The sequence below is a fragment of the Brachyistius frenatus genome, unplaced genomic scaffold (genome assembly GCF_029030835.1).
Source record: "Brachyistius frenatus isolate BFR_SWC_R1_liver_20210118 unplaced genomic scaffold, ASM2903083v1 Contig_89, whole genome shotgun sequence".
Lineage (NCBI taxonomy): Eukaryota > Metazoa > Chordata > Actinopteri > Embiotocidae > Brachyistius > Brachyistius frenatus.
Genome location: NW_027210688.1, coordinates 972553 through 983036, shown reverse-complemented (window position 1 = coordinate 983036; position 10484 = coordinate 972553). Strand labels below are relative to the sequence as shown.

The 10484-nt window shown below is 44.3% G+C and overlaps 1 protein-coding gene across 1 annotated transcript in view; it reads left to right on the top strand.

Annotated features, from left to right (window-relative positions):
• The first annotated feature begins 360 nt into the window (after positions 1-360).
• cplx2b (complexin 2b) overlaps positions 361-10484 on the top strand; it is a 36932-nt gene continuing 26808 nt past the window's right edge. Inside the window, exon 1 of the mRNA XM_069710085.1 lies at positions 361-475. The gene's annotated coding sequence lies outside the window, so the exon portion shown is untranslated. The remainder of the gene's footprint in view (positions 476-10484) is intronic.

The window sequence follows — 10484 nt, the reverse complement described above, 5'->3', positions numbered from 1 at the left end:
GCAAGTTCCAACCAGATTCTTTGTTTGTTTAACATATGTGGACAATAAAGCTGATTCTATAAGTTCTCCAAGTTATCAGTGCTTTGATGCCTGATGCTGGTTTGACAATATTAATTTTCCTGTGCATCATCACCTGCTTCTGTTTGTGTGGGATTTCCCTGCAGAGACATAAAACAGGAAACCTGCACGAGGAGCTGTTGTTTCTCCGGTTTTTATCATTGAAGCATGTTGTTGTTGAGAATCTGTCACCATATGCTTCCTCTCTCTCCCTCCTGTCTTGCAGGAGCAGAGTGGAGGCTGTGAGGTAATAGTGCGCAGGAGGGGTGGTGTTGGTGGTGGAGAGAAAGGAAGAGGAAGAGGAGGAGGAGGAGAGAGAGAGAGAGAGAGACGGGATATAGTACAGGCATCAAACGGAGGTTTGGCTGCAGACTGGTCGGGATCCCTTTCGCCGCCTCGGTCGCTCCAGACGCATCAGGTTAGTGAAAGCAAACGCACCGACGGGAGCCGCGTGGGGAGGGAGGGTGTGTGTGTGTGTGTGTGTGTGTGTGTGTGTGTGGGGGGGGGGTGTCGGTTGTGGGTTTTTTTGTGTTGTTTGTTGGCTTGTTTTTTTGAGGAAGTGATTTCAGCGGGGTGAAGGTAGAGATGAAGGAGTGAGAGGGTGCGCACAGGTTGTTGTTGTTGTTGTTTTTTTAGGCGTGAACTGCTGGTGTGTGTCTGTGTGTGTGTGCAAATAAACACACACACACACACACACACACACACACACACACACACACACACACACACACACACACACACACACACACACACACACACACACACACACACACACACACACACCGTGCAGGCGACAGACGGCTGCAGGTACATGAGCCGGGCTCCACCTGGTCGGCTGCTTTATTAGTGCAACGTGCGGAAACGGCGCGGCGGGAGAGGCGCGCTTTCAGCGCACAAATCCCGGTTTTATGAGCCGGTTCTGGCACCCGGGTGCTAAAACATAACGGCGTGCTGTGAATGACGCTCCCTGCCCTCCTCCTCCTCCTCCTCTTTCATCCAGGTGAAGGCGGATCTCCTCGCCTCCTTCACCGCCATATCTCGCCCTGTGTAGGTGTGAGTGAGGAGGAGGAGGAGGCTGCAGCTTCCCTGGAGATCACGGATGAGGAAGGAGGCAGACCCTTGCTGACTGAGGAGGGCCTGGCCGGCTCGGGTCCTCTGCAGTGCCGCCACCACCATCACCACCATCACCACCATCACCACCATCACCATCACCAGCAGAGCTGCTGCTGCTGGTGATGGTGGAGATCCTGAATTATTTATAGCAGCCAGTGCATTGATTAGCTTTATGTAATGCAGCCAGGAGCTGAGAGGGGGCTGTCATAGTGGAAGGCGTTGTTTGTGCATCAAGGAAATACAGTTGCAAACCAGCGCTGTGTGTGTGTGTGTGCGTGCGTGTGTGTGTGTGTGTGTGTGTGTGTGTGCACGTGTGTGTGCAGTGCACACTGTGTGTGTGTGTGTGTGTTCCCGTGCAGTGTGTGTGTGTGTGTGTGTGTGTGTGTGTGTGTGTGTGTGTGTGTGTGTGTGTGTGTGTGTGTGTGTGTGTGTGTGTGTGTGTGTGTGTGTGTGTGTAAGTGGGTGATATTCGTAGCCAATCAGACGTAGAGAGCCATAGTAACATATAAAAAAATCAGTTGAAATATCCTCCCAAGTATTTGAATTTAAAGCTACTTTAAAGCTTCAGCTACATAATAGTTAGAAATATTGTTTAATTTGATCCCACCACATTTATGTGTCAGCTATAATTGCTCATTTTCATGTGGAAAATTTCACAGAGAAGAAAGAAATGAGCTTTTTTTTTATGCTTGTAAACTTTATAACTCGCTGACTTTTGATATCAGAATTTCAAACTCTGTATTTTTTTAAAGTAAACTAAAGACCTGTCTCTTTAATCGGGCTTTTCATTTGAAATACTGATTATTGCCTTTTAGTTTTAATTCTTGTTTTTTATCCTGGTGTTAATTTAGTTTTTATTGAATTTTAGGAGAAGGAAGTGAGAAATGTTCTTGTGCGTTCCTGCAGAGGGAGTTTTTCTGTGAGAAGCTGAGGTGTTTTTTATGTTGTAGTATTGTGTAGTCGACCTCCTCGGGTTGCGGGCACACCCCTCAGCTCGGACGTCGTTCACCCGGCTCTCCGAGGCTCCACATCGGTGGCGGATTGATAACACATCTGCACATCTGAATAAAGCTCAGCGTTAACAGGAGCGGTGAAGAGTCCACTGCTTGGACCAGCTGTGCTCACAGCCAGCGGCTCTGTACTGTCACCGCTCGGCCCTTTAAAACGAGTAATGAGCAACAAAAGGCATCACGCAAAAAAGCGTCACGTCATCTCTGTTTTTTTTTTAACGTTTTTATAAAGCGCTAGTTGCGTCGCAGCTGGACTGGACCGACACACAAACTCTTATTTCGAAAGGAGAAACCTGTGTGAGGTAATTCAATATTCATCAGTCAGAAAGAAATTATCCTCCTGAACTCTTTGAGGTCTCAATGATTCATGTTTATACTGCCAATAGATGCTTCGTTAGTTTTCTGACAAAATAATAAAAGCCTGAACGTAGCATCAGATTTGTTTATTACAGTAAAAGTCACGATGTGACATGTTTATCAAAGACGAGCATTAAAACCTGACGTTGAGCAGCTGGAACCTGCAAATATTTTGACTTTTGCTTGGAAAAAATGACATTCAATGACAAAAATAGTTTTCTCTTAAAGGTCCCCTGTTGCATAAATTCAGGTTGCCATTTCTATTTTTGATTACAAAGCAGGTGTTGTTCTTCATAAACACGGTGAAAGTGTCAAAACGCTTCGTCTACGGAGAAATACACACAACTGTGCCGTTTGGACTTCTGTAAGTTTGTGATGTCACAAACTCACTCTGATGTCACACGTCCCGCCATCAAACCTTTAATGCTGAAGAACAACGCGAAGAAAACACACCAGGGAGCTAGCAACCTGCAAGAGTAATGAAAACCTGTGATTGGCCGGGAGTGCATCATTCAGAAAAGTGTCAGCCAATCAGAAGAGAGGGTCGTTCGTATCGACGGGTAAAACAGCCTGTTGTTGGTAGAGCTCCACAGAAACTTCGATCTTTGGTACTTTAAACCATGAAAATATATTTTTATGGAGATCAAGACTGCAAATGAAACACCAGAAAAATGTAAAACATGGGACCTTTAATTTGATCTTGATTCTCTCAAGCTTCACTGCAGCAGTTAAACTGCAGGTTGAACTTCCTCCGATACGTAGAGGTGGATTCAAGCTGCAGATTATTGACTGATAATATCAATAATAACAAAGCTTATTCAGTGAATCCAGGCCGGTACGACACTCACAAGTTCCCTCGCCGTCTCTGTTAAGTACACGTGAGCTGCTACCTCCACATCTAATAACCACCCGACAGCCAGCGCTCATAACAATAGCACGAACAACCGCATGGGAATGATGAGCTCTTCCAGTGAAAGTGGCCTTTATTGTTCCTGCAGGCCGTTGGAAAATAAAAACCAGTGATCTGAAAACGTGCAGCGAACGCTGACGTCCATGTCGCAGCTTCCTGTTCTGTTCTCGGGTTATAATGTGAAGCACTCGAGGAGGAGGGGAGGAGGGGGGGGCTGTCCTTTCTTTTTTTTTTACAGTTTGTTTGCTGTCAGGAAGTCGCTGAAGCTCGTTAGCAGGTTTTGATTAAGTCTGCTGGCCGCTGAAATGTCAACATCTCAACAAAGAGTATTTCTAGTGCGTTTTCTTTTTGAGCCTTTTACATGAATTTAAAATGGCGTGTTATTGTGTGTATTTTTGATGCAAAAACTTGTTCCTGTTATTGAAATGATTGAGTTTGTTCTCTGACAGCTCGTGATGGAAAGCTGTCAATTTCTTGATGTTATACTGATTTAAATCATCACTCGCACCTGTAACAGCGCCTCAGATATGGGTTCTGATGTGTTGATTTCAGTACATTAAGTCTGGATTTGATTAAACGCCCAGACGTCCCTGTACTCTGCAGGTTCCTCCAGCTCATCCCGGGGATACGGAGCCGCTCCGCGATGAGTTCATGACCATAGCTGAGCGTAGGGATGTAGAGCACCCAGTTAACAGTAAATCCACTGCTAGAGTCCAGTACAGCGAAGGCATCACTGCTGTCGCTTCCTCCAGTAATCCTTCATTTTAAAGGAAAAGTACGGCCACACAGTAAAATACCGGGTTTTGATCTACGCTTGTTTATTTCAGATTTTTTTTTTTTTAATCCTGCTGTCGTTTAAAAACTATAAGACTTCAGAAAATGATTCTGTGGTCATTAATCTTCTGTTGTAATCGATTATTGATTAATATTCTCAGATCTCCTGCTTTCACCGTCCTAAATGCATTTTATTTTTGTGACGAAAGCCATTTTCATCCTCCCGCACCTTCCTTTGATCAAATCAATAATTTATGCTAATATATTTGACGGTACAAAGATCCTCTCCGGTCTAAGTCATTAACCGTGGCTCTGTGACCTCACAGTCTCTCACAGCCAATCAGACGTTACCAGCTGCCGAGGGAAACGTTCGAGCTCCCATTATCAGTCCTGCATCTCTTTTCTGCTCTTATAATAGAAGACGTGCTCCGTGCGCAGCGGATGAATGAAGCCGGACCTTCGCTGGCTTTTGTGCTCCTGAGCAGCGACAGCTTTTGAGTGGCGGCGGCACGGAGAGATTCGCCCGGCGTGCTGGCATCCTAGAGAGATGTTTCATAGGTTGAATAGGCAGCAAATAAAGACGGGATCAGAACGATGTATGGAATACTAGAGGGCTTTTAATTTGAAAATTAGGGCTTTTAATTTGAAACAGATACAGGAAGTCATGGCGTTTGGCCAACCGATGATCAAACATTTAAAGCTTCAGTCTGGAATAATGTCTGAACTAATTTTCTTGGAGTCTAATATGATGCTTTTGAATCACATGTTTTGTCCACAAAAGGTTCAAAACCTTTTTTTAAGATGTTCAGAGGAAGAATTTTTTTTTGCATATTTCAGAAACTGAAATCAACAATGTTTAGCATTTTTTTGTATTTGTTAGGTTTATTTACACTCAGCTGTTGTTGGTTTTTCATAAAGAGTTGCAAGACGATAGGACACGTCAACTTTATCATCATCCAAAGACAGCAGTCATCAAGGCTTTACTCAGCTGGCTTTTCTTAATCAGGGTGACGTCTGAGGCCGTTTCTGTTTCTGTTCTATAGTTTTGGATGAGATCAGTCATGTGATCAACTAAGTACAGCAAAGGAAACCTGAAAAAATGGTTTCTATTTCACCAAATCCTCCTAATTTATTTTAAAGGATATTCCTCTGTTTTTTTTTATTTCTGGTGAAATAAAGAAAATTTAAATATCAGTCTTTGGTTGTAAATGTTGGACATCTTTGTAAATGAAAGGGTCACAAACCATAAAAAGTTGGGAGCTACGGGAGTGCGGCCTCTACTTGAGAGCGTTTTTTAATTTGCTTTTAATTTGAAAAGTTCACCGACGTAATTCGTTCCCAAACTAAAACCTCTCAAACAAAATCAGACGAAGCAGAAAAAAAGCGTCCTCGTATTTGAGCTCCAACACAAACACGCTGGAGTACAAACGGCCGTCACAATTAGACACAAGTGTGCGTCAAGTATGGAGAGTTAAACTGAAAACTCTCAGTTACTGTTTAGAGAGTGAGTCAACAGCTCTTATTCAGCCTACAGGACACACACACACACACACACACACACACACACACACACACACACACACACACACACACACACACACACACACACACACACACACAGTTATTTTGCTGCCTGTTGTGGATGAAGCTCCACAGTTGTGACAGAAGGTAATTAGGAGGAGGAGCTGCAGGAGGAGGAGGAGGAGGAGGAAAGAGCGCAGTAAAGACTTTAATGCACATACAGTTGAGAGTAAAAGAGCATTTAGACAGTTAGATATTTTTTCTCCACACTTTCTTTTTTTTTCTATCCCATCAGTCCAAAGAACTGGATTTCGTTTTGCATGTTTTTTCCCCTCTCAGACAAGAAAATATATTCACCTGTAGAGCAAGCAATATTATTTTAAAAATGTAGTCCACCTTTACATATGGAGGTCATTTCTATCTATCTGTTGCAGCATATACGTCGAACCTATTGACTAAAAGTGTTCGTAGCTTCCGGATCTGACAAATGAGGCCGATAACAGAAGTGTCTTCGGCTGCAATACCAGCGAGTGCCACTAGAGGTCGGCTCCAAAAAGCCTCCGGCTCCATAGACTCCCATTCAACTTCTCTCATCAAATCCAAAGTGAATAAAATGTGTCCATCAGTTATCTCGGTGTTGTTAGCTAAAGTCACTCCTTCTTAGTTTTCTGGAGGTCCATCTGAAAATAATCCCTCATTCATTAGAAAAGAAGATTCAAGAAGACCTGTTTTTGGGGGCGTGTCTGTTTGATTGACAGGCCTGTGGTGCAGTCAGGTTACAGCTATCGGTGGGCGGGACATAGTATCGTCAGGTTTCCAATCAGATCCGTCAGATCCACCGCTGGCTCCTCCCCTTATCTCATCCAAATATGGTCACTTCCTGCTCCAAACCGCTCCGAACTAGAAAAGATGGTGACGGACAGAATCTGAACTGGAGGATTCATAATGTTCACAAAGTCACTGTTGGTGGCAACCGCTTGGGTAAAATAAAAGATAAAAAAAAATCAGCCCTGCTCCTTTAACAACCCGTCTGTCTCTGCTCGATCCTCTGGTTGTTTGTCTGGATACAATATCTATGTAATGACTGTCTGTTTGTTAAACTGCTCACCTGTCCGTCCTTCTGTCTGTCTGTCTCTCCATCCGTCCTTCTGTTTGTTTGTCTGTCTGTCTGTCTTTCTGTCCGTCCTTCTGTCTGTCTGTCTGTCTGTCTGTCTGTCTGTCTGTCTGTCTGTCTGTCTGTCTGTCTGTCTGTCTGTCTGTCTCCTCCGCCTTCACTGTGCCGCTGATGAAGCGTTTTGCTGACTGGCCACGAATTGATGACTCATTCAAAAAAAGAAAAAAAAAACAGAGTCTGAGTCACCGGCGCCTCTCTGGCTCATTACGAGCGTCGCACCTGTGATAGATTTCACTTTTGTTTCCCATTAGATGAGTCACAGTAAAACATTTTGACATTTATGGCTTTTTAATGACCACTCAGACACTTTAACGGGGCGTCGCTCCGACCTCTTCACTTCCTGCCAAAATAAATACTCCTCGTAGGTTTTAATGCGCAGCAGCGATCTTCTATCATGATGCACAACTACACAAATTAACCCTTTAACAAAAAAATCGGTTAGAAAAGGAGCATAATCGCAAACATCAAAACACAAATCCTGCATCCAAAGAAACTTTAATGTGTATCATGAATAAACGTCCACAAATTCTATTAAAAAGTATAAATAAAAAGAAGCTCCTGTAACTCCAGATCCTTAAAAATTTAATTATTATTAAAAAAAAATGTGACTGTTTCAGGACCTAAAACAGAACCATGAACAGTTATTATTGTGTTTTTGCATCGCGTTTGTCTCCCTGCTTCTTAAACTGCATGCATGACGTTGGCATCCTCCTCTCTCTCTCTCTCTCTCTCTCTCTCTCTCTCTCTCTCTCTCTCTCTCTCTCTCTCTCTCTCTCTCTCTCTCTGCTCCCATCGTTCTGTAGCTGATGCAAAAGCACCACTTCTGTTGCCCCGGCAACGACCCCTTTGGCACCTGTTGCCGTGGATCGCCACGTTAGCGTTTCAACGTTCCGGCTGACTTGGGGGGGGGGGGGGAGGGGGGGGAGAGGGAGGAGGAAGAGGAGGGGGAGGAGGGGGAGGAGGAGGCAGAGCGCTATTCATCTTCTAAGTGTTCACTTCACCTCGCAAAGATCAGGCTGCGGTTAAAAGGCTGGAAGTTATTTAACAAATATTCTGTCTCTGAAGCCTGAGGTGTCGTATCAAACCCACAGCCACACGGTTGCACCGGGGCGGCGGTTCCTTTTAGGTCCTGATTTTTGTCTTGAAGGCACCAACTTATCCATCACTGCTCCACAGCTCACACCAACCAACGCTCTGAAACACCTGCTCCAGAAGGAGACAATTCAACGGACGTAACGTTGGACGTGTGCGGATGAGCGATGGGGGAAGTATTCAGATGCAGAAAGAAGCAACACTTCCACATAAAAATAACCACATTTTCATGTAACAATGCAAGAAAATCCTTCAAATTTGAATGTTATTTTTAGTACAGAAACCAGCTTAACAAGGACAAATTCCTGCAATTAAAAGATACTTGCGGTGGAAGCAGAGACAGCTGACGACAGAGTGTTGACCCTTTAAGCCATCATTTTGATATATTTTGTAAGTTTTTTTTAAGTTTTAAGCTCCCGGGTCTCCCCGGACGTCTCTGCACTCCGACCTCGGCTTCATGTCACCCCTCAGAAAACACACGGATTTACAGTTCAATCAACCATGTAATGAATCCCACCGTCCAGAATCTCCAGCTAATTAACTGCACAGCAGGTTCCAGCGCCAAGATAAATAACTCGTGGCCGACCCTCACGTCGGCCGCCTCCGAGCGGAGCCGATTCACTTAATTCCAACTAAATACCCTTCAACGTATTCAGAAACCAAGAGGTGTGCTGAGTTTTTCCATTTACAGTTTTAATCGTCCTCTCTCTGTCTGCTGAGCCGGAGGTCATCGTGTACTCGGGACGTCCTCCGAAGTCCCGCTAAACACCCGGCTGTCGCTGCGTCTTTTCACAGAGCTCCTCGCGCTGTCAGTCAGCGACAGGAAACGGAGCAAATCTTTGGCCTCCGCTACACTGTTCAGCACAATGTCTGGCAGCGTGACAACAGCGTCTCATCTCACTGTACGAGGCCCAGAAACAAGAAGTGGGTCACGAATTACAGTTAGACAGAAGCTAAATACGGAGCCGACCGTGGAACCGATGCAGACGGAGAACCCTCATTTCCAGAGAGGATTTTGAAGGACAGGTCGATGTGCACTCTTCAGAAGTGTTTTAAGATGATCTAATTTCTCCTGTTAACAGCGACTGTGAAGAAATTCCTTTCTTAATTGACTTCAGTGTAACAGACGAGGAACAAAATCCACATTGAGTGAAAAAGTTCAAAAACTGAACACAAATGATCTCTCAATTCTTCAGTTTGTAAACAGCAGCAGTAAGATTTAAAGGAGGTCGGGTGCAGCTGTAGCAGCAGGAGAGCTGCTGCTCTGCCAGGACAGCTAACGTGATCACCAGCACAACTTCTAATTACTTCCAGGTCACTGTTGGCAGATTAAACGATTTAATCGTAAAAATGACCTCAAACTAATTGAACATACAGAAACCTGGAGGCCAGGTGATGTAATGGCAGCTCAGGAGTGACGGTTGGTTACAGGGTCTCTCAGTCGGTCATTTATTTTACCGTGTGAACGTTCTCTGCGAGGGTTTCTCCATCAGTGTCTCCGACATCTGGGTGTTTCAGGTCGTTGTTGCTTTATTTTTTTATTTGGTCTTTTTCAGGCCCTTCTGGTAAAACCACTCCTCAGATTGGATCCCTGTCAGGACTGATTGTCTGGCATTCGTTATCCGGACAGTCTTGTTTCTGTGGTTGGTTCCTCCTGAAGTAGAAGCTTCAGGGAGGAAATCTGCTACAGACGGTAGAAATCCTTCACTCGGGAGTCGACGTGCTTCGAGCCGCGTAGTCTTTTGGCAGTTTGTACGTCTAAGCAGCCTTTCTGCTCCACCATATTTCCTGCAGAGCACATTAAGCCCCTCTGCTGTCTGCTGTACTCTGTTTAAATGCTGTGATCGTACGTGGAGCTTCTGTCTGTTCTGACACCAGCTTGAGCTCTTTCAGTGTTTTTTTTTTCCAGATCTTCCCGTCGGTGTCACTGCGAAGCTCCAGAGCTCTGTGTTTAATGCTAATCATCCTTTTGTTCCCGCTGTCACGTCCACTTTGTCGAAGTGGAAGAGCTTTACGGAGCAGCGTAATTTGATTATTACTCCTCCCACCAACAGTGGACGGGCGAATGTATTGCACGCTTTGCCGTGATACCGTTTTGAGAGCCGCTGCAGGCAAACAAATGGGAAATACAGCAAGTTGTAATAAATCTAATTTATCCTGAAAAAATAAAGAAGAAAAATCACAACTTGTGCTTTTACACAATATCGTTTTTCATAACAAAACGTCCCACAACAAAGCCAAAAACTAGTGCTCCAATATTAATCCGAGCCAATATGACAGAACATAAACCAAGAATGTTCTCCATCACTGCTTAATTAAGGTATTTATTACAGCAAAATACCAAAAACTAGTTTAGAAAATAATCCGGCTTCTTTTTTCTGGTGTAAATGATGGTTGATTAATATTTTTGGGGATTTTTAAATTGTGGTCAGACAACAAAAGAAATTAGAAGATGTCCCTCTCTCTGTGACTTCTA